The sequence below is a fragment of the Anas acuta genome, chromosome 6, assembly GCF_963932015.1.
Source record: "Anas acuta chromosome 6, bAnaAcu1.1, whole genome shotgun sequence".
NCBI classification, from domain to species: Eukaryota; Metazoa; Chordata; class Aves; order Anseriformes; family Anatidae; genus Anas; species Anas acuta.
This window is the reverse complement of record NC_088984.1, coordinates 36870432-36894131: the sequence shown is the minus strand read 5'-3', so window position 1 is coordinate 36894131 and position 23700 is coordinate 36870432. Positions and strand designations below refer to the sequence as shown.

Genomic DNA, 23700 nt, shown 5'->3' with positions numbered 1-23700 from the left:
CAGTAGACTACATACGGACTCAGAAATTAAAGTGAAATATCACCAGGGTGAAAGGAAGGGAGTCCACAAGGACAGACACAATATGGTACAGAAGAAAGGTCACACCATACTATAAAGGCAGAAATGAAAGATCAAGTGTTAAAACAGCATGGACAGCAAAACACGTGCTGTTTCTTTGTATAGAGCAGATCCCTGCACATAAATGTCATTTTGTGAAATTTCAGCTGTTGCAGCTTTAACCATGGAAGATACAAAGTGATAAAGAAGGCAAACACTTTTGTCTGAAAGCTGTCTATAAGAATCACTTTAAGTTGCGAGGAGTAGTTCATTGCAAAAAGTGTCAGTATTGAAAACAGAAAAGGATTGCTTTGTTGATGTTTTGTTAATATTTGCAGGTATGTATACCAACACTAGTTTAGATTTTCCAGTAAAAGGTCAAACCTCCATCAATAACAAAGAGCAGCTGTTCTGGAATGAGACATATGGAAAAGTGGGCTCCTGTTTGCTGATCCCTGCTCTCACAGTGACCAAACCAACCCCAGCATTTAGCAGGTCCTGTCCATTGCCACCGCCCCCTGTGTACAGAGCAAATGACTGGCCCTGAACCTGAGAGCATCTATCACCTCTCAATAAGCTGAGCAAACATCACTGCAATTGTAAACCTATGCCAGGTCAATACCTAGGCAAACCATAACCCTGTGGAAACTGCAGTTTCACTGTAGTCACAAAACAGCTTCACTATGAATAATCCTCTGAATATGAATGTTTATGTATTAAGAATTAATAACCAGTCTAATAAATATTTTCATGTTATTCAGGAAAAAAAAAAAATAAAACAAACCTTGCCGTTCTACTAAACAAATGGATTTCCTAAAGCAGAAAATACAACCAAACAGATCTTCACAGCTGGCATAAATCATTATGTTGTCATTAACATTAATGAAGAAACTTCAGCTTCCATTACTGGAATCAAATATAGTTAATATACTTGTCATACATAATATTCTCCTATATACCATTCAGGCAGAAATATGTAGCCCATACTTCATGTAAAAACATGAAAAAATCCAGTCTGCAATTATGAAATCAAAAAGCAACAGTGTAAATGAAGCACAGAATAAAATATGAATAGCTTTCAAAGAGCAAAACTCTTTTAGTGCAACATGTGATTAATATATGTCACATTTACAGCAGCAAAAACAGAGAAAACATATGGCAATCTCTTCTTTGATAGATGAGAACAAAGGAAAGAGTTAAACCTGAGCCTCTTTTTCCCCATCTCTCATCTTCTCTCATCCAAGGTAAGACATGACTTGCTTGCCTTTAATTACCACAATACCAGATGAAAAATCTTCCAGGAAAAAAAAAACAACAGAGCAAAAAGGCAAAAACAGCAAAACTGTCAAAGCAGCTGCAAAACCCTGCAAAAGGCTGCAGGAGCCGTGACTCACCCAGAGACCGGCTGCCATCTTGGGGTTCTCCAGGCGGGAACTCGATGCCACTGGTTGCAGGAAAACACCTGTAAAGAGGAATACATAACAATAAACAAACAAATACGCAAAATAATAATAAGGGCATGGCTATATTAGACTCTGTTCTGTTAAAACAAGCTGGTACTCTAAATGGCTTAGCTATTACTAGGCAGAGCAACGTACGAGCTTTCTTCACACGAAGTGGAGAAAATAACTTAATTTCTCGGTTCCTTTTCAGCAGTTTTTAACCTTGAAAAGATCTTCAGGTATCATTTTAAGAAGAAGTAGGAAGAGAGAGCAGAAAATTCCTGTCAGGGCTCAGAGCCCTCAGCACCCTGCGGGAGGGGAGCCACAAGCTGACTGACAGGGACTTTCCTACAGCACCTCAGTGAGGGAGCAAGGCCGATGGGAAATGGCGGCCCAGAGTCCTGACCCCCAGACACCTCCATTTTGGGCCAAGGCCAGGCTGGGATGTCCCCCTCAGGTGGGGTCAGGATCAGGCCTGGTGGCAGGAGGGAGGTCACCTGTGTCAACACATGCCAAACAGAAAGGGTAAACATGTAAATGTTTACCTAAACATGCCAAAAACATGTCATAACAGCATTACAACCAACACTCACATCGGCAGACCTGCCTGTGAGACTGGGGTGGAGGTGGCTCCTCAGCTGGTGGCTGTTTTACAAGTGTGCCACACACTGGTTCCAGCACCAGTGAAAAATGAAGAATGCCTTCATCAGGGGAAGCTGGCAGTAAATGTGTTCACAACAGAGGACATTTTTTGGCTGTGCATGCAAGATCCAAATGCAACAGCAGCTTCTGAAGCTACAAGGTACAAATACTGTGGGTGTCAGCAAATGTCAGAAATGGAAGAAAACGATGCATGTCTCTCAGAAAACCGAGGAGAGGAATCATAGCCAGGTCAACCCAAACCAACAGAAGACATTCCCCATTACTCAGGAGGGAGCAGCAGGGGAGGCTCCAGGCTTCTTGTGTCACCACAGCAAAGGCCTTTCCCCAGCCTATCCCCCAGATAAACTGCACGGGGAGAAGAGCACCAGCAATGAAAATTTTCCAAAACCTTTTTTTTTTTTTCTTTTTTTTTCTTTCTTTTTTTTTTTTTCTTCTGAAAACATTTCTTTGTAAAATTGTAAGCATATCAAAAGAATGCAAGAGAAAAGCACAATTTGTTAGAAGCTGACTTCCATTTTATAAGAGGAACAGATGTTTTATTGTAATTAAAGCTCATCTTTTTTGTACAAGGTGACTCTGGTAGCACACATATACTCCAAGTAAACAAGTCTACTATATTGCTTTCATATGAATGTTGATGATCCACAGTTTTCTTGTAAATCTAGCTTATAGTCAAAGAATTACTTTTTTTTTTTTTTTTTTAAATCTCCTTTTCAGCTCATATAGCTTTTCATTCCATTGCTTACTCTCCCAGCTAAGTCCTAAATAATTACTTTTACTTAGTATGTCTTGAATATTTATGGAAACTTCCTTCCTATAATATAAAAATGAAGCATAGACATCTGAGATTAGTAACCAAATGAACCCAATGTTGAGTTGATTAAAACCTGCTTAGCAGCAGTGTACTGCATTGTCACACCCGTATAAGCAATTTTACACAGTTAAAACTATCCAATTACTTCTTAAAATATATTAGTGAAGCACTGTAAACAGTGCAATGTGCTAGTTTAAACAACAGACAGTAAAATCTGTATACAGTTATGTAATCACCATGTCAAGTCTAGCAATACTCTCTTCTAGCAATAAAAATGCCAAAGTCAGACTGAGGTCAAGTCCAAGTGGGGACAGTAGGATGCTTGCAAGTAGGAACCCATTGTATTAGTGAGAACAGAAACCTTGGGCAGCTGCAGTGCAAGACAGAAACCATGAATGTCACCTTGTAGGAAAACCCTTCTCTCCTGTCAAGCCAGAAAATTTCGCAAGTAAAACAAGGTGCACATTCAAAATGCTTATTTATCTAAGGGTTTATTTCCTTGGGGCTTTGAATTTTCTATTATGGAAATCTTTATAAAATGATATTCCATTCAGGCTTTGGATTAACATAACTCACTGGGAATTTCTGTGTTATCAAAAACAACATTAACATGGGAGTAACCCTTAATATGGGTCACATACTGCTGGCAAACTAACAAGACCAGTCATCTATACAGCAAGATGAAGATACTTCTATGGATGACACTAACATGAAAGCCACTAGAAAAAGGAAGCTTATAGTTTATTCTTCACCAGAACTGCTAGCAGTATCCTAAAACCTACACATTTCTGGAGCTATGGCATGCTGAGGTTCCTTCCCCCATCTCAGGACAGCACTGATTATAGGCAATTTGCTACAGACGATGTCAGTCTGTTGATTAAAAACTACATGTCAGGGAAAGTACAAGCTTGACTGTGAATGTGTAAATGAGTCATTATGTAGATCAAAGGAGAACTATGCTTGACTAGGTACAAACATCACCACTTTATTTTAGCAAGGAATAGCATAACAAAAAGGAGTGGCTTTCTTTCTTTTTTTTTCTTGCCTTCCATTTTCAGCTCGAAGATGCTATACATGACTGTCAGTTTTCAAACAAAGTGCTTGTCGTGTTTAAGTCTCAGTAACAATCAAGTCAGACACAACTTGCTTTTGTGATAACCAAAATGTTTACTGGTGAAATAGGAATGCTACCAATTTTTAGTATGAGGGTTTATTTGGAAGAAATAACACACAGACCATTACTCTTCAGAAGTCTGCATCTTAAAACCTTCCTTCTGTTTCTGTATTAGTTGTGAGTTTGCATTCGACACATCTGAAACCACCTAAATGCTAGAAAACCATAAATACATGTTAAATCATAAATACTCATGTAGTCCTCTTTTATGTGCCTCAGCCCTCTTTTGTATTGCAGCCATTGATGTCCATGACATCAAGACAGGAAGAATTTCTGCTTTGGCTTCAGTGAATGCTAAGAATGCTCAGACTGATTCTTCAGCAACTGAAGTGATGTGAAATGGTTTTAGTAATGAATCTTAACCAAGTTTCATGGAAATGTGCATTACAAATTATTCAGTTCTGGGATTAACATTACAGAAATAAATAAATAAAATTATTGAGTCCAGAGCACAGTAACAAACTTGATCACCATATTTACTTAAAAGATTAAAAGATTAAAAGAACTAGTGAAAATGAAGAGCTCTTACTGAGCAATAATTTAGGGGTTATGATTGTAGTGCAACTTTTCAAAAGCAGTCCCTGGAGAGCATAAAATATGAAGGAAGTCAAATGAAGTATTTAAAGCAGCTGAAGCTAGTAGTGATGGGAAAAAATCTATCAAAAAATTTAGAGAGAATGTCATAAAAATAAACCTGAGCATGATCTCTCCTATGCAATATTCTTCTAGGGGAAGAAAGGAGATAGAGAAGGAAACCCCACAGCAATGAAGCTTTTCAGAGTAAGTGTGAAATAAATTATAGTGAAAAATTCCCCTTTAAGTGAAGGTACCTATCACATCCATATCTAAATTCTGCTGCTGAATATTTAGCAGCATTGTTATGTTAATACCATGAGCGAGTAGTATATCATAATGCCTTCTGTTGTGGTGTCATTTTTGAAAACACATTTTTTTTCAAGTACTTCTGGGAGTAATAACAATAAAAATGTTTGCATTTTGCAATCTAAGTTAACTAGACACAATAAAAAAGTCCTTTATTAAAAATACAGTGTATCTTTTAAAAAGGTTATTTTTGAATGTAAACTCCAGACTGTCTTTCTTACCCTATTAAAATATAGAATCGTAGAATCATAGAATATCCTGAGTTGGAAGGGACCCATAAGGATCATTGAGTCCAACTCCTGGCACCACACAGGTCTACCCAACATTTTAGACCATGTGACTAAGTCCACAATCCAAATGCTTCTTAAACTCCAACACGCTTGGTGCCTATATATCTAGTTCTTCAACTGCAAAGTATGGTGAGGAAAGTTTTGTTAAAAATGATAGCAATCTCCTGTATCTTCTAGTGAAACAGAAATTTTAATCACTCGTGTATTGGCCATTTTATCAGCAATTGTATAAGCACATCTTATTTATAGTCATTCAGATCAACATCATCTAGATAACTGCTTTTAGCTTCCAGACCAGCTCACTGAACTACTGAATAATCTCTTAAAATCTTAGGCATTCTAATTCTGCATTTATACAAGTAGCATAATGCATGCTGTAGGCTGACATGATAGCTGCTGTAGGCAAAAATTTTACCACCAAGATGTACTGTTTAGAAGTACATCTCAGATGAAAGTATTTTACAGGTAACTGCTTATTATGTGTCCTCATTAATGCTTAACTGTAATGGAATCCTTATGGAAACATGTAAAAATAATTTTAAAATAACTGAATTTAAAGTTACAGGGCACTTAACGTATTCTCTAGTAAACAAGAATACATGGAAGGATAAAGATTAAACAAGTATCTTTTTCCTACCTTAAGAAGCAATCATCTCTGAACTGGCTAGGTCCACTTAAGAATGCTTTTAGCTTGATAACTAAATTGCCAATAATTGTGCTAATACCACCATTTACTGTTAGGAATTCAGTTACAAATAGCTGACTCAATGCCTAACACACTGCACCATTCAAACTTTTTTCAATTTCACCTATTTGTGTTAGAATGTGAGAATGGGACAATACTTATAACAATATTAAAATGTAAGCTAAAATTTAACAGCTGTTGTAGAGATATGCTCTTAGGTTATATTCTAGAAACAATGCCATGAGTTAAGATTGATGAAAGTTGCAGAATTTGAGCTATCATTTGGAACTTAGATTAAAATTAACTTTTTCCAGATTCTGATTATTTTTCCTTAATTATAGATAAATGGAGAATAAATGCTAATAACTCCTCATTATAGTGTAAGGTCTCACATAGGTCTCAAACACAGAGGAACAGTACCTCCAATCTAGTTATTCTCTCCACAGAAAGAGGTATTAATAACATTTTGTACTTGATGAGTACATGAAGTTACAAATACACAAAAGTAACCCTCCCCTACAGAAATAATGATAAAAAGTCTTTTTAGGATCAAAGTGTAATGTCTCCCCATGAATGTTTTTAGAATTCAGATGTGCTAGTGAGAATAGACGCTGCTTTTTTAGCATTTGTGTCTATGAACTTTTGGAAAGTAGGAATAAATTATTACTAAATATTCAACCTTTCATTGATGTGATTAGACATATGGCCACATCACAAACATAATATTTTGAAGGGGCATCCCCGTGTAGTTTAGGTGTGTCAAGATTAGGGACAAGGAGAATGCTTAAAAACACGTAGGTTCATACTGAAATGCACATTGAACACTAATCTTACTTTTTATTGTTATTTCAGCATGTGGAGTGGGTGTCAGAGACCAGCACATGCTTTGCAGCTCAGTGTTCATCTGCAGAATAATGGCCTCTGTGGTCAGCAGCTTCACTGTTGGATCATAATAATGGACGGTATCTAATAATCATCTCTTATCCACTACCCAAATGGCAATTATGGCCATTTCCTCACTGGAAACTGCAATCTCTTCTTTATTTGGCACTAAAATTATTAGCTCTTTTAAAGAGTTGTAACATGGATTAATCAATACAAATGCTGTTTATATAGTCCTGATAATGATCCATTATCTCTTAATCTGATTCTGGAGCTTCCTCAGGGTATGAAGGTTTTTTTTCTTTTTTTTTTTTTTTTTTTTTCTTTTTAAATGAATATCATATCTTTAGTAATGGGCACATGGAAAACCTAAGTAGGCTCTCTCCCCAAGCTATATTACTCAATTCATTTTGTCTTTCAAGACAAGATTCATTTATGGAAAATAATTATATTCAGGAAAGGGAAGTAATAACGTAATAATGTACCTACCTAATACAAACAAGTTTAATGTGAAATCTGACCTAAGTGTTTGCTGAAATGCTGGAATTAAAAAAAAAAAAAAAAAAAAGTGCATCTGAACATAGTAAATCATACCATTTACTAATATGCTGAAAATAACCTGGGGGGTGTTAGAATGTATTCCTAGACCTAACTGTGTCATGTGCAGATTGCAATCACTGTTATACATGTATTGTGTTATCTTGAAAATGATGGCTTGTCATTCCAAGCGTAAAAATCAACCCTTGGTAGTAGTTTGGTTTGTGAGTTCGACTTGATGGTTTTTTCCTTTGCAATTGGGATGATTAATGTCACATAAATCAACAACAGAGTAACGAACAAACAAACAAAATTAAACAACATAGCATGAAAGGAAGAATAACACTGTTAACCAGATAATGGTGAGAGAAAAGTCACACAGCAGTGAGCCGAGTGTACAGTGAGTGAAGGGGTTCACTGATCTGCAGTTTGAATATCTAGGGATGGACGTAGAGAGCAAAGTAAGAAAATACTGTCATTTAAATTGTCATTTCTTTCAGATCATTCTCATACCAGTGGCAATATTCTGCTAATTGGGAAAACTATTTAGACTCTTTTGAGCAGAGAAGAAATGGACTTATCTGAACTCTTACTATGATTAAACATTAATCTAGAGACGAGGGAAGCCAGCATGTAAGTTATCAATTCTTTCAGGAAACTCAGTTCAAACCCACTGCTCAAATCATAAAGAACAGTTTACTCTTGAAGAATTAATCCAAATAGGAAATGAAAGTACCAGAGCAAATTTTCTTTCTCCTCACATTCTCATAATTCAAGGTTCAATGCCTCTACATAAAAACATAAATATCTTTATCTCAGACTGTATAATTTGATAAACAACATTGGAGGTTATGCATTATAGTGTGGAGGTTATGCATTATAGTGTGTAGGCCCTGCTTCCCGGGATGTAGCTAGTCATTGCTCATTGATGGGAAGTAGAGAATGATTGTTTTTTTTCTTCCCTCTTTGCTTCCACACACCCTTTGCTTGTTTTTCTTTTTCCCTCTTTCTTTTTCCTTTAATTAAATACCCTCTTCTTTTGAGGAGGGGGAGTAAGGGAGCAGTTGGGTAGAACCCAACCCAGCAAGAAGAACCACCACACGTGGAAAGTGGAGTTAATCTGATGTAACATTAAAATGCAAATGTCTGTAACACACATTTGAAGCCAGAAATAGTCTTGCATAATGTGACTCAATGTCTTGTTTTAGGTGACAGCAATAGGTCAAAGTGGGCAGTATTCAGGAAGTGTACTTCTCTCTACATTCATGTAAGCAGGGTGTAAGACTTGCCCAGATGCACATATTTACCTTCCAAATACCTAAAGTTAGACAAGCTGCATATACGACAACAGTCAAATGAGACTTAAATAAGACAATCAGTCACCTACAGCCTTGCTAAAAAAAAAACTCCAACATTCACTTTAAAACCGTTATGGAGAGCCTACATGTTTATAGGTCCTTATCAAAAAGAAATTGCCATGTTTTATAAATGGTATGAACACGCTTTTATGAACGTATTTTTATGAATCGAATTAATGAAACACACTTTGAGGTTGTTACCATCTTCATACTAATACATTTCTTGCCCAAGAACAAGACAATAGCTTCTGTTACAGGTAGCATTTAAAGGAAATTTATGAAGGATTTTTCTCTACTAATGCAAAAAAGGAAGTGCTCTGTGATTTTACATATTTATCTACTTGTGCATCACATTTAAAATAGCAACAATGTTACTATTGCAAACCCAATAATCTAACATTGACTGCTTTCCTTAAAACACCCTTAAAAAACATCGTGATTATTATATTAAGTTATAGAACCCTTGCTTCTTTAATCTAGCTTCATTTGACATCCACCTTGTACTCAAATATATTTTAAAAAGACTGTGTGAGAAGCCTTGATTTATATATTTGAGGATTCAGCAGTGTAGAATTATTTTTAGTGATGATAATCAGCTGTAATTATTGACCAAGTCTAGCCATGACGATGTCAATAATAAACATGGCGAGACAATTAAGACCAGAATAATATACTTTACAGCAGGCAGGATAATAACAACCGAGTTAGTATCTCAAATCAATTCTTACTAATAGCCACTTAAACAAAATAATTAAAATTGCTTTGCTCATATTTAGGATTCCTTTCTATTAATTTATCATAGATGCTGTTGTTTCATAAGCAACTTTTAACACCACCTTCAAAGGAATCATTTTCATTTTTCATTTAGCCAGTCAATGTCCGTAAGAGTTCACTCAGAAACAAACTTCAAAAGACATCTTGAGTTAATTGGTCATGAATTAGCTAAAAGGATAGCTTGCTTGAGTAAGGCTCTTTGTAGGAAAAAAGAAAACAGCAACTGAAGGTAATAAAATAGATTTTCCAAATTCAAGGCAATTCAGGGAGAAGAAACCCTGACACTCCCAAGAACACTCCCAAGAGATTCAACTCCCACACACCGCACTCCTGTGTCTCTAGCTGTCTTTCTGACAGGAAAAAAATAGGTTCAGGTGTCCTAAATATGTTTACATGAGCATAAGTGAAATATTCCCACACTTCTAATTTTGTACTCCGCATACACGAACATTAAATATGAAGATGCACAGCAGAGATCTAGGTCTTTTTTCATTTCACCATGCTGTCTCTGGTGGGGTCTTTGTTAGTGAGACAGAACAGGTTGGGGTGTTTTCATTCATAACAAAAATATTTATTTGTTGTTCTTATTTCCAACAACATACACCAAAAAAAAAAAAAAGGAAAAAAAAAAGAGAACATATACATAGAAATAGATGGAAAATTTATGTCAGTCCCCATAACTGAAGCTCAGTCATTTTTTTAAATGTCTGGGGCTCCTTTGTGAAGGTCTCTCACTGATTCACCATGGCAGCATCAACTCACAATACATGTAGGACACATTGAGGCTGCTGCTGCAAGGGCAAGCAAGTAGAAAACAGCATTTGACTTCAGTCTAACTGTTTAATTTGGCTTCAGTCTAACTGTTTAGTGGAAACTGCTTAGTGGAAACAAACAAACAAGAGCCTATTTGTGTATAGAAGACTCATTGATTTAGTCCTAAGAGAAGAATGATCATTTGCAACTGTGCCTACTTTTTCAACGTTAATGAATCATTAAGTGGTGTTTCTGGACCTCCCTGACCTTTCAGTGATTAAAGAGCTGATCTTGTTGCACCATAAAGTATTGGAGGAAGTGATGTTAGAAATGTTAAAAACCAGGCCTTGTGTGTTTTATATACATTGTATTTAGATAATATATGGATTCCCGATAAATAGGGGATTATATCCCAATAAATAGGGGATGAGACAACTGCAAAACTCCTACTTTAAAAGTCTAAGGCAACATTGTTTATTCAGGTTTCCAAATAAGCAGCATTTGTCAACTGGCCATAACAGGATGGTATGAATACAGTGTGGGAAGCACTAATTACAATAACACTAAGCTGACAATTTTGCAGTTAAAATCTTTTCAGGATCTTTTCTCTATGTAAATAGAGACCATTTCCCTCTCATTTCTTCAAAATTGAGTTATTTTGAAGAAATAATATATTCCTGAAGTATCTTTCCCATTACCATACAGATCATTGCATTTCAGAATCAGAAACTTTCTTATTTTTTCTACATTGCATCTAAAAATGAAGAGACGCTTTTTCCCTCAGATGAGTAAAATAATATTTTTTTCCATGGTAAAATTCTTGGTAAAAGGTTCGGTGATATGTGAGGAAGATAAAACTGGACAGAAGCAAATATGTGACCTTCACTTCTGCACTAAAAAGAATACAACCAAACACTCCAAACTATACAACCAAACACTCCAAACTGAACGTATACACATAATCCCAAGCGACACTATCTAGAAGGCAGTATTGTCTGGGTGAGGTCTGCAACTAACTGTCTAACTATACATGTAAAATTTACCAGAGTATTTTATTAGGAAATGATCAGCCAAGACTTTGTAAAAGAGCAGCTGGAATTAAAGAGGACAGAAGGGAGGGAGGAATGGCAAGTTAAAAGAACAACCTAACTGATAAATTCTGGGAAAAAAACACCCAGTAGAGGAATGCAATTTTATAGACGTACGTGTTGGAGATAACACTGATAACATTGGTTATTGCTTTTTGCACAGTGCATGCAATGGGACAGATGGCACAGATAGAAACTGAAACATGGAGCAAGACAAATTCCAGGGAGAGGGGCCTTCTCATCACCACACAGAAATCCCGTTCTGGAAGGAGGAGATTGCTCTTCCAGATTTCTCTTTGGCTCAACAATTAGATGGTGAAAAGTGTTGCAAATGTTAACTGAAGCACTCATGAAATCACAGTACTAACTAACAGCAGTTATCAACCTGCTTTGAATGCAGTTATTTAAATAAAATTATCTAGATTTTTTTTTTTTTTATTCTCCTGAAGGGTATTCATGCATTTGTAGTCTAACAGACATGAGTACTCCTAAGCCATGTGCAGTGTTACATTTAGTCCAGTTTAGTCTTCCCTTCTCTGTTGCTATCTTTGTAATTCATTTTTTTTTCTCTGACAGAATCACAGAATCACAGAACTTCTAGGTTGGAAGAGACCTCAAGATCATCGAGTCCAACCTCTAACCTAACACTAACAGTCCCCACTAAACCATATCCCTAAGCTCTACATCTAAACATCTTTTGAAGACTTCCAGGGATGGTGACTCCACCACCTCCCTGGGCAGCCTGTTCCAGTGAAGCATCCAGAGATGCTTCTAGCAGAGATTTCCACACCACTTGACTGAGTCGAATGTCTACAGACATGTCTACTACATGTAAGAATAATTTTTACCCACTTTATATATATATATATATTATGTATATATATATAATATATATATTATATATATATATAATCTTTCTTCTGAAAGACTATACTTCCAATTCTGCTTATACTTGATGACATTGGCAGTCAGGGTGATGTTGATGTGTTCACGATGGAGCAAAGGTAACACACATGGCATAGCAGTTCTACCTTCACAGGATGTTAAAACAAAAAAGGGAAGTTATTTATTTCAGTGGGATGTACTCAAGTTCTTTTAAAGGCACAGGTTCAGGTTCATTTTAGTAATTTAAACTTGATGAATAAAAACATGCCCCTTAATGTGACTTGGATCTAGAGTCACATTCCCTAAAAATCCTTTCCATGTGATTACATCTGGATTTAGGTCACAGGTTACTGGGTTAGAGAATTTTTGAAACAAAAGCATAGGAAAAAAAAAAAAAAAAAAAAACACAACCAAAAAAACTTAAATATTCATACCATGCCACATGACTATGTACATTACATATATTTACTAGCTTAATACCCAGAGTATGCTAGATATTATTTGGACATATTGCAAAACGCATCCTCTGTTTAGAAAAGTTCTCAGCCTGATGGGAATAAAGAGGGATATTACTTATTCCTTGAAAGCCCTTTAGCTGTTCTCCCTGTTCAGCAGCATGTTACCAGCCAAAATATATGCCATGTTTGGAACTGGACACTACAGAAAACCCACTGTCTGGGAGATGTAGTGATGGCTTCCCTGAGTCAGCTCAATGGTTACCAGCAGCTTCTGACAAAAAGGAAGAAATTGCTCTTTTCTAGAAATTACTCTCCTCTGCTGTTTTCTCAGAACATCCAATAGTTATAACTCAGACCCTAGAGCTAGGAAAATCTAATTTTCTTTCAAAAGTCTTCTTTAGTGTTTTAATATTTACCATTATAACTCCAGGTTTTCTTAACATCAGTTTGTAAGCTGCTAGGCTTGGAGCTGTGTAAACTTTTTTTTTTTTTTTTTTTTTTTTGCTTTTCCCCTTTACGCTTTTCTATGCAAATTTTGTGCATAGGTTCAATATGTAAAATCCTGTCACAGATCCCACCTGCTGTAGTTGTTGATACCAATTGCATAGCGGGGTGTATCTGCTTGATAGCACATATTCCCAAAAGATCTAAGACCAAGAAGGTTCAGATACTGTATGCTGCTTTTACAGACATAACCACATTAAAAAGCACAAGATAGAAAACTAGCATACATGTATATGAATGCTATGATTTACTTTGCTCTTCATTCATCTTTGCTAAAACATGTGAAAGAAAATAAAGTAACCAATGAAAAGGATGTCCTACTAGTCTGATGTACTTGCAGATCTTATGTTTCTGTTCAGCTGGCAATAATATTTAGCTGCTACCAGCAGTAACTCCGGGATGATGAGCTTCATGTTTTGTACTCTCAATCTGTTAACAGTGTTCTTATAAAAAAAAGTTGCCAATCAGAAAAAAGGCCAAGATAAACCTTTATTTAGCATAGAGAATTTTCTGAGTTATATCAGACAACAATCTACTTTTTTATTCAGAAGTATTATGCAACATTCCGTGCCTTATGCTTTACACACAGGAAGGCAAAATACTGGATGATGCTGTGGTTTATGGTGTAGATTAGAACCAGTGATTCTTGAACTATGTGTGCAACTCAGGATTTTATTTTTTAGTCTTCTTTTAGAAAGTGAGACTTCTATTTTTATTTGCATTTTAACATGTAAGTGTAGCTCTGTTCTGCCCGTAACTTTACTGAAAATATTCCAACTGAATTAACCTCAGAGGATCATCATCAGGAGCTTGATATACAGATGTTGTAATTAAAGTTTCATCTATTTGTCTTGCTCTTGGTGTTGAAAAATCTGCTCTTCTGAAATCTGATATACATTAGCAGTTTAAGATTTTCTTTTATTCATAGTCTTAGGAAGAAAAACATGGTGCATACTAAAACAGAATGGAGGCTTAAGAGGAATAGTTGCAGATTTTTGCCTTCAACTTCTTTCACCCTTTGTGTAGCTACACCCACAGAGATGCATTGGAGAGATACCCTATGTACCACACCAAGCAAAATTAAGTGGACGATAATTGAATCCATCAGATTCTTGATAAACTTGCAGAATCAAACAAAAGACAGATCTCACACTTGTTAAAACAGTTTTGTGCTATTCTAGATGTCATAGGTTCTCACAAATTTAGTACTCTAATTGATTACTAAAAGCATAACCTGATACATTATATTATCCTGTATAAAGACCAAGAGGCTTGCCTTCCAGTACTCACTGGATGATAACATGTCTTATTTTTATCCTCATCTAAACAAATATGGCTCTAAAGCCCATAATAATAATAATAAACCTAATACTTATGCCATGCATTCTGCTTACAGTAAAAATTATCAAACTACTCTTCTGTGAGAAACTACTTCTTTTATTTAGTAACAGTGTATTTGTAAATTCATACAGCTAAATCCACAGGTCCTCCTACTCGTGGGGTGTCATCCTGTGTTACTACTAACTTTTAGGAAAAGTTTATATAAAAATATCTGAGTCATATCCTCTATTTCTTCCTGAATGTAGGCGACAGTGCTTTCCACAACTTATCCATTAAAAACAGCATTAAGATTTTCTGGATTTTTCTCCAATTTGAATTAAGGCATTATCTCACACACAGAATATGCCTGAAATTGTACTTCTTCAAGTGAGCTGCCCTGTAGCTGAATGCAAAATAAAAGCAGTCATTCAATTCTGGACTTTTTCCTAATGATGGAAAAGATTTATGGTTATCACAGAGCTGTCCCAAGTCAAAAGTTCTGTCCTATATTAACAGCTTTAAAAAAATAAGACTAATGCAAGTCTGAATGATTACATCAAAGCAAAAAAATTATGGAGTTCCTCAACCACTGAACTTTCTACTCAATTCACAGAGACATTACTTTAGGGTGATAATGATGAGTTCTCTAAATAGGTCACTGGGTCTCGGCTGATCAAGTCCCTTCTTAATAATTTAGTCAGGGGAAGGCTGGATCTTTAGAAACTTTGAATGAAACAGCCAAGTTGTGCTAAGCACAGCAGTCTGCTCTGAGAACCTGAGCAGAGGTGTCACTGCTGCTGCTGCTGCTTGTAGAAAGGGCTCGAACTCATGAAGGCAGGAGCATGAACAGCACTTTATACTTAAGTCTCCACGTGGGTCTTAATAGTGAGATAGACAGCTCAGTATAAACAATATAAATATAGGAGAAAGCTTTCTGTCTCAGGTTTCTACAAAGAGGCAGGCTGGCTTGCAGCTCAGATCCCCAGCTAGGCAGCTGTTTGGGGGAGATTACACCACAGTATTTGATTAGAAAGTAAGTGGGACTCCTAAATTTATCCTGGCATGTGCAATTCCAGTGCTGGTCAGGGGCTAGTTGTGAGCTACTCTGCACTAGCTAACTCTTATCTCAGGCTGACTCAGGGTCCTCGGAGTCAGGATAAAAACAGATGTGAGGGCAGACTTCACTACCCAGTAGGTTTAATATAATTTTAATAGCAATTAGCTATCACTGGCTGTAGCATCCTGAAGGTGAAAATGCCCTAAGTACTTAACTGAGATTGTGTGAAATGCCTGTACTATAACTTTATATATACATATATATAGGGTTGCAGGAAAGACAGCAGACTGCTCCTGAAAACTCCTAAACTGATTTTTTTTTCCCTAAACAAAGTCTTTTTCCTTGCTTTTATATATATATATATTTCCTCCTTCCTGGCTGGTTGTCTTCCATTTCCATTTTTAGATAAGCTTATGGGGAAAAAGTTTTGAGGAATTCAGTCACAGGGCTCTATTTATATATGAAACAATTCTTTCTAAGCTCTGAAACACACAAAAATGTTAACAAATCACTTTGCAGCTTTTAAAGATAACTCAAGGGCAGCAGAACAGGGAGGACCTCAAGGAAATAATTCACATGGGGGAGGGCATTCATCTTAATAGTGCTTAATCAGGAAAACCAGGACAAGCTAAGATTATTCTGCTTTACAAGGTCTTTTTTTTGATCTGGTTCACCAGGGGAGGGTAATTTAATTTTAAAGGATCAGAGGTTCAGTGAGATAAGTGCACTCCTAGGTATTTAATAGAAGTGAAAAGCCAGGTGAAAGGAAATTTACTCCTCAGTTTATTCAAAGTGTCTGTAGAAAGTCATCAGGGAAATGTCTGTGTTGGACTCCCCTTTACTCTGAAACCAGAGAGGCCATCGAAATGTGGAGCAAGCGTCCTTGCCAGCAATGAGAGCAGGACAGGGGCTTGGTGGATGGTGCTGAAGGCCATGAAATGCCTGCAGTGGCCAAAACAACTCCGTTTGGTGCGAGCACGGAGCAAGCTTGCTTTTTGCAAAGTCAAACCCTTTTCAATGAAGGCACTCTGTACAGTAAGGAGCCGCACATGGCTTCACAGAGGTGACAATTTTCTGTGTCGGGCTGGATGCAGGGCTCTCTTTGCCCACCTCTGGGAGTCAGCAGCTCCCGGAGCGAGTCAGTGGGCCTCAGACGACAGCAGTCCCAAAGCGAGGGGAAGGGATTTCACACAGTTAATTACAAACTGACACTCCCTTGGACATAGGGGTACAGGTCAGAATTTTTCCTTTGGGCTGAGTATCTGTGACAGTCTTGGCTTAACGCTACAATAGGGACTGTTTTCAAGATCGGTCAACCTGATAAAAATTGGGCTATTTCCTTCAGATCAATATGTGTTAAGCAGTAAGTGATGCCATTTCTGTTCTGCTGAAATCTTCCCTTTCCTTGTTTTTGTTCCTACATAAGCCCTTAACACAGCTCCCTTTTTGCCAGTATTAGTCTCTCAGTTTACTCCAAGCCATGAAAACAAACAAGCATCTTGCTTTGCCACTGTATTCAGGGAGAAACGTTTATATTACAACACAGTTTCTGAATACAAAAGCTGCTGGACTCGTGTCATAAATCTGGTAGTTTCATGTATACAGCAGTGGGTTAGAGAAGCAATTGCCTATGAAAAAGGCGAAGTGCTAAATGACACTAGAACAAGGCAGAGTAAGATGAAGGCAGTACTTCAAGGAATTTTGAAAAGGATTACAAGGACTGTTGCCAGAGCCAATATATATATCTTTCACAGGCTTTTCTCCCAGATCCTCAGCTACGCAACTTCAGCTCTCATGTATAAAGTAAAGAAGATATTAGGAAAAACTTCTTTACTGAGAGGGTTGTTAGGCATTGGAATGGGCTGCCCGAGGAAGTGGTGGAGTCACCATCCCTGGAGGTATTTAAAAGACATTTAGATAAAGAGCTTAGTGATACGGTTTAGTGGAGGACTGGTTAGTGTTAGGTCAGAAGTTGGACTAGGTGATCTTGGAGGTCTCTTCCAACCTAAATGATTCTGTGATTCTGTATACGAATAGCCTGTATGTACCTACTCCGTACCCCATTTTAGGATGAGAAAAGAGGTCTTACTCAAATACCACCTACCTAGGAATAAGGAAGTCACAACAGTACTGCCTGGTTTTACATTCAGAGATTTTTAGAAAAAATAGAGAATTTTGGAATCTCAGTATAAGATTGCATGTACATTGCCCTCTTTGTGAACTTAGAACTCACATCAGTGTGAAATTAGTGTTATGCTATTTACAGAAAGCTACTGGCCCAATTTTAAAACTGAAGACTCAGTAGATTCTATCAGTCAGAATATTTTCATAAAAGGTCTTGAGAAAAACAAAGCTATCTTGAGAAGTAAGCTCAAGAATCTCATCAAAAACATTATGAAAGAAATCTTAGTGAAATATATTGATTCGTGAAAATAGAAACTGTCAGTTTTTGAAATATTTTCATGGAAGATGAGAATTTTTTATAGTTTTGATGTTAATGTATAAACGAGCATTTTGGTTTCTTCAGTCCAAGTTTCACTTCATCTCAGTTATCTTTTGTCTTTTCTAAGCAAATACAACATATAAAGAGTACAAAAACTGAGATGAGAAGCTAAAGAAGAGAGCCAGGAAGTGTTGCTTCATTGTGAACTGAAGATACCTGTGCTATATCATTTTCACCTCAAGTTTGTTTTGAGACAGTACAGCCCCAAAATCACAACCAATGAAGTTAAGCTCAGAAAGTCTGATTGTTTAAGACAATGCATTTCCCTGCATCTAACTGCAAAATGATCGTCATTTCCAACTCATACAAATGGGTCAATAGAGTAACTTTATATTACCAAATGCGAGTCAAGGAATATTTTCTTGGTAATATTTTTTCCCATCACTCAAAATGAAAAGAAAAAAACAACAGACCTTCACCTACGGTTATATTTATAGCTGCAGAAAAGCTAGTAAACATTAGATTACTACTTCCTATCAATAACCAAAACCATACATAAGTAATGAACATATTTTATGACATTGCTGTTGTTGGATTTGTCTTGGGAGTGTTAGAATGTCTGTATGAATTTTGTAGTCACGTCTTCATGTGAAGAAGTAATTATGGCCTAGAGAATAACACAAAAGAGTTTAATAAGTTCTGGAACTGGCTTAAACTTCATTGGAAGAAAATGCTAACATTTAGTAGAGCTTAATCTATTGCTTTGTGGATACACATATGTATCACTCATTACAGAGGAATTGGATGAGGTAGGTTTTTACTTTCAGCTATACATGCAGGTTTCTCTTTCTATGGAGTACAGAGCATGTGATTTTGATGATGAAGCAGTAATGTTTAAATATATGAATTAGAATGAGCATATTCAATTTATTTTTAGATAAAAGAATTAAAATGTTTTATTTTCTATAGTCTTATTGTTAGTCAGGTTTATGTTCACTGGCAACTACATGCAAAGAAAATGCATTTAGAGGCTATTCTGTGCTCTGATTTTCTTATTCCTACCACTTTGGCCAAATGGTGCAAAAGGGATTTGGCTCAGCTTGAGCCATAAACTGTAACAATAACTGTTTTTGCTGTCTAAAGATAATTAAAGCCTTCCAAAGTGACTATTACTACTTTGTTCTATTCTCTGTTTTACATTCTGCATAATTCACTCACATAATTCCTACTTACAGCAGCTTTTGGGGGATGGAATCCCACCTCCCTCCCCCACATAATCCCTATTTACTGGGACTTCCAGGGATGGAAAGCAAAATGTGAAAACTCACTCTCCAAAACAACAACTTAGTCAATAAAATATTTGTTTCTCCAGATATTAGGATAGAAAAATGTAATTAAACAAGCCATCAGTATCTTCCTGGGTAAATGCTTGAAAACTGTCAAGATTTTCATACAACATACTCTCCCTCAGACTGGCTTTACCCAGTTCCTACTGCTCATGAAGGTCCTGCAGCTGCTACACAGTCCATGGGTCACATACCATGCAGCCAATGCACAAGTTGTCTCTAGGAAACATATCAAAGCAGTTGTAGGACAGCACTGCTCAGGTAGGTGACCCCTTCTTACTTCCCCTCCCTCTCCCGACACTCAAACACACCACTGCATAGCACAAACTCAGAGGGGGCTGCAGTCACTCTAGCTGCATGACGGAGATGAGTGTGAATAAAGCGCACCATCAACAGCACTAAGCTGCTATTGAGACAGAAGCAGTAGGATTTTTTTCCTGCAAGATCCAGTGTAGAGCACTAGCAGATGAGAAAAACATCAATAGAAATATCAGGGGTTGCCATTTGATGTTTTCAATTTCTGAAAAGAAGTAATCTCCTCTTCCCCCCAAGGAAAACACTATAAAAATAGCCCCTCTGCAAATCAGTAGAAAGTGAATTTGTACTAAACTATCACCTGTATTATTCCTTAATTGTAGCCAGCAGTTGACAGGTTTCATCAACTTGTGCATACTTTATCTGCTCTGAAAAACATGCACCTGTACCTTTGCACACATCAGTTTAGCTTCCCCAAAAGGCATAAGGTGACCACAAGGCTGTTGTCCTTGCCCCCACCCCAGCATGGCCAACCCTGTGTCCCACGAACAATCCCATTCCCCCAGCATGAGGCTCCCCTGAAGCATGGAGAAGGGGAAGAGCTGGCTCCAGATCACAGGTGCCTGGTTTGTACACCAGCCGCCAAAGCGCGGTGGGAATAAAAACACAGCGAGGAGCCCAAGCGCAGCAATGAATTAACCAGAGATAACATCATATGGTCGTACTACTGTTTCCTCCTGAAACATGCCATTCTTGTAAGTGCTACTATTTTTCCCAAAGCCAGTTGGGTATCTCCAATTAGCCTCCATGGGAGATTTTGAGGCAGAGCAGCAGTGGTCCTCTAATAACCAATTTTCTTCTGTTTCATTTCACTGGCTGGGGAATATCAAACCACTCAGCTCGTGTTTCTGTTATTTTAGGAATACAGCAGTGACTTTTTGGGCTATCTTCCAAAATTTTCACTGTATAGTAAATGGTGAAGGTAGTGGGCCAATAAAGTCAGATGTTAAATGAAGCTTGAGGGTTTTCTTGTCATCATGGTGAATTATTATTTTTAAACATGTTTCATTATCTCCATCATTTCCTGCGGAGCATGCTGAGAAAGAAAAAGAGGTTCTATAGTAATGATCTATCATTGTTTTTGTTTTCTTTATTGGCTATTGCATGCAAACATAATTCCTGACCATGACATTTTTTGTGAGAGAATACATCCTACTCTCTTCTGAACATCCCTGGTGAGGGACACAGAGGAGCACAAGATTTCTTCTTCCCCTTGGCTACAGTAGAAAGAATTAACAGGGGAAATCTACAGCTAATGACATTTGCAAAAAATTAGATTTTAGAGTGGTACAAGATGCGTTTTTTTTTTTTATTTTATTTTTTTCTTTAGATGTAGGAAATGTGAAGTTTTAGCAACAAAAAGAAAGCAGAGTTTTAGCAACAGCAGCAAATGTTACATAGATAACAGAAATTTCAGTCAGCCCTGCATTCTCCTAGCTGTTCTTTGGGGTTAGGGAGGGGATTTCTTTTCCCCATGCCTGCTGTTGTTGAAGATTTGCCTCATCCTGTCACCAATTCACAGGGGAATGCTTTCAGATAGCAGCAGGCCCAACCACCAGCATGGACACTGGGGAGTCAGGTTGAGTTCAGACTTTTCATGAGGCAGATGGCTCCTGCGCTCCCTGCATTTTGTTATCTGCTTTAATACGATATAACACTAACATTTTACTAACGCTAATGAGTTATAAAGCTATTTTATAATCACATATTTTTGTAAGTATAAAATAGTCAAAAAGGTCATTAATTATGATTCCTTTTTTGAGCTAGAGGAATTTGGGTGCTAATTACTGTAGTCACCTTATGAAATCCCAGGGTCAAATACAACAGCTTGCATCACTTTAAGAATGTAAACTAGGGCATCAAACACTCGTAAGTGTGCCACCTTCACTGAGACCTAATGGTTAAAGGTGCCTGAGAAAACCTGTGAAAGGACACTTCAGATGACCCTACCTGTTTATTTTAAGATAATATTCATTGTCCATAGTAATGAAATGGTACAAGAAATTAAGCAATCCCACTGTGTTATAATACGTGTTCTAGAATTTAACATATTGCATTTCATGGCAGGAAATTCACAATTCTCATCATTTAACTGATGGTAAGAACTCCAGAAGCAATGACTGTAATGTGGCACAGTCCATGTTTTGGGATTGATGAGCTCTACCAGGTAACAGAAAATAGGAAGGAGAATTCAAGTTATGTCACTGCTTAATCAGTGTTCAGAAAGTGGAGGCCGTAATACACGTTACAATAGGGTGGATTGTATGATGGGAAGTATATATAAATATATCATATCCATATATAAAATGTTTTAGGTTTTTGTCTTTGCCTGTGACACTTCAGTGAAATTCTATTAATTCACAACTAATTGGCTGACAGCCCTGTGCCTTAGGTTTTGTGCCCAATCTATAGTAGTTATGAATTATAACAACCAACCAGAGGTCCTGTCATATCATATTACTTAGGTCTGACATTCAAATCATAAATCAGAGATTTTTTGCCTACTGCCACATCCATGGTGTATGTGGTTTTTCTTGTTACTTGGGCCTGGCAACAAGTTTAAAGATGATTAACTCTTATCCTGTGGTTAATTCCTCCAGGTTAGTGAAATGCTTGTTCACCTACCTGTAACAGAGCTTTTTATTGCTGATAAAACCAGTAACCAAATTTCCTCTAAATAATGTAAATTGTCTCTCCCAAGGAAGTTGTAGAAGAGTCTTCTAATACAACACCATAAAGAGCATGTGGTCTTATGGGTATGACACAAATTAATCCAGACAAACCAATGCATAATTAGGATACTGATAGAGGGTGGCTGCAGAAGATGGGAAGGAGATATTCAAGCCAAACAAAAGGCCAGCCCAGCTCTAAAATTCTGGAGACAGAGTTGCTGTGTCACCCTTGCACTGCAGAGCACCTCTGGCTGGGGCTTTTCCAACTCTGTGACAAGCCCACTGGTCTCCACAGAGGCTGAAGAGAAGAGATGAGGATGGGCTTAAAGGTAGACAAAGATGACAATAAAAGAAAGAAGGAGGAACAAAGCAAAATATGAAAAGGAAAACATAAAGGCAACACTTTGATAACAAGAATAGAATCTGTTTCCAGATAGCTTATTCTGTAATTTTTATTTCCCACCTGGATTCACATCTAAAGTATACGGATAAAGCTAATCTTGCATCCAGCATCCCTGGAGAACACACCGTTTGCTATGAAAGGGAAGGTGCAATAACTCATTTGGAGTCCTGCTCCCAAATTTACGTCATAGAAAGCCTGTTTGCTTCCTCCACTCTCAGTCTTGAGAACATGATTCAGCTAAGTCTACAATTAATCCAACATGCTCTGCAGCAATGTTCATAGGGTATTGCAGGGTTTCTATCCTGGAAGAGCAAAAAGTAATCATATTAACAGAATGAACTGTGCACATCTGGACCCTATTTTCATACATATCTCTGGAAGAATCAGAGCACATGCACACCTCTGCGGCACACAGACTTGTCAGAATTGACCTGCCCAACATTGCCTGCTAAAATGTCTTTTCCCTTAGCATGGCTTTTCTCAAACAGACTTGTGTAAAGAATACCCTCTCCCTGTGCCGTGCTGAAGAGAGGTCTCATGCTGTGCACCACGTGTGGGGCTCGCTGGTCTCTGAGCTCTAGAGGGGCACCCACAGTGCAGACTCGCTGTTACCTGGGTGTCCCACACAATCAGATGCTCCACTATGAGAGGGGAATTGAAATATCTGCAAAATAAGTCTGTGACAAATAGCTAATCTTTTATTCTCCATAGCAGCAAGACAAACCTTTTGGCACACATCACTTAATATTTGCCTAAATGGTCCTGCAGAATCTATACCTAACCAGCTTGTACAGCAGCCTAGAGAAATCTGCACAGGAAAATTTATTTAATATATCTCTGAAGGATCCATGGGTCCAAAGAATCAAGATCCAGAATTATGAAGCATTGCCTTTAAAAT

General features: G+C 37.3%; 1 long non-coding RNA gene across 1 annotated transcript in view; it reads right to left on the bottom strand.

Moving 5' to 3' along the window:
- Nucleotides 1-1451: 1451 nt before the first annotated feature.
- The window catches only part of LOC137858589 (uncharacterized), a 130618-nt gene continuing 108369 nt past the window's right edge, over nt 1452-23700 (bottom strand). Inside the window, exon 3 of the long non-coding RNA XR_011097868.1 lies at nt 1452-1519. This is a non-coding gene — a long non-coding RNA (uncharacterized lncRNA). The remainder of the gene's footprint in view (nt 1520-23700) is intronic.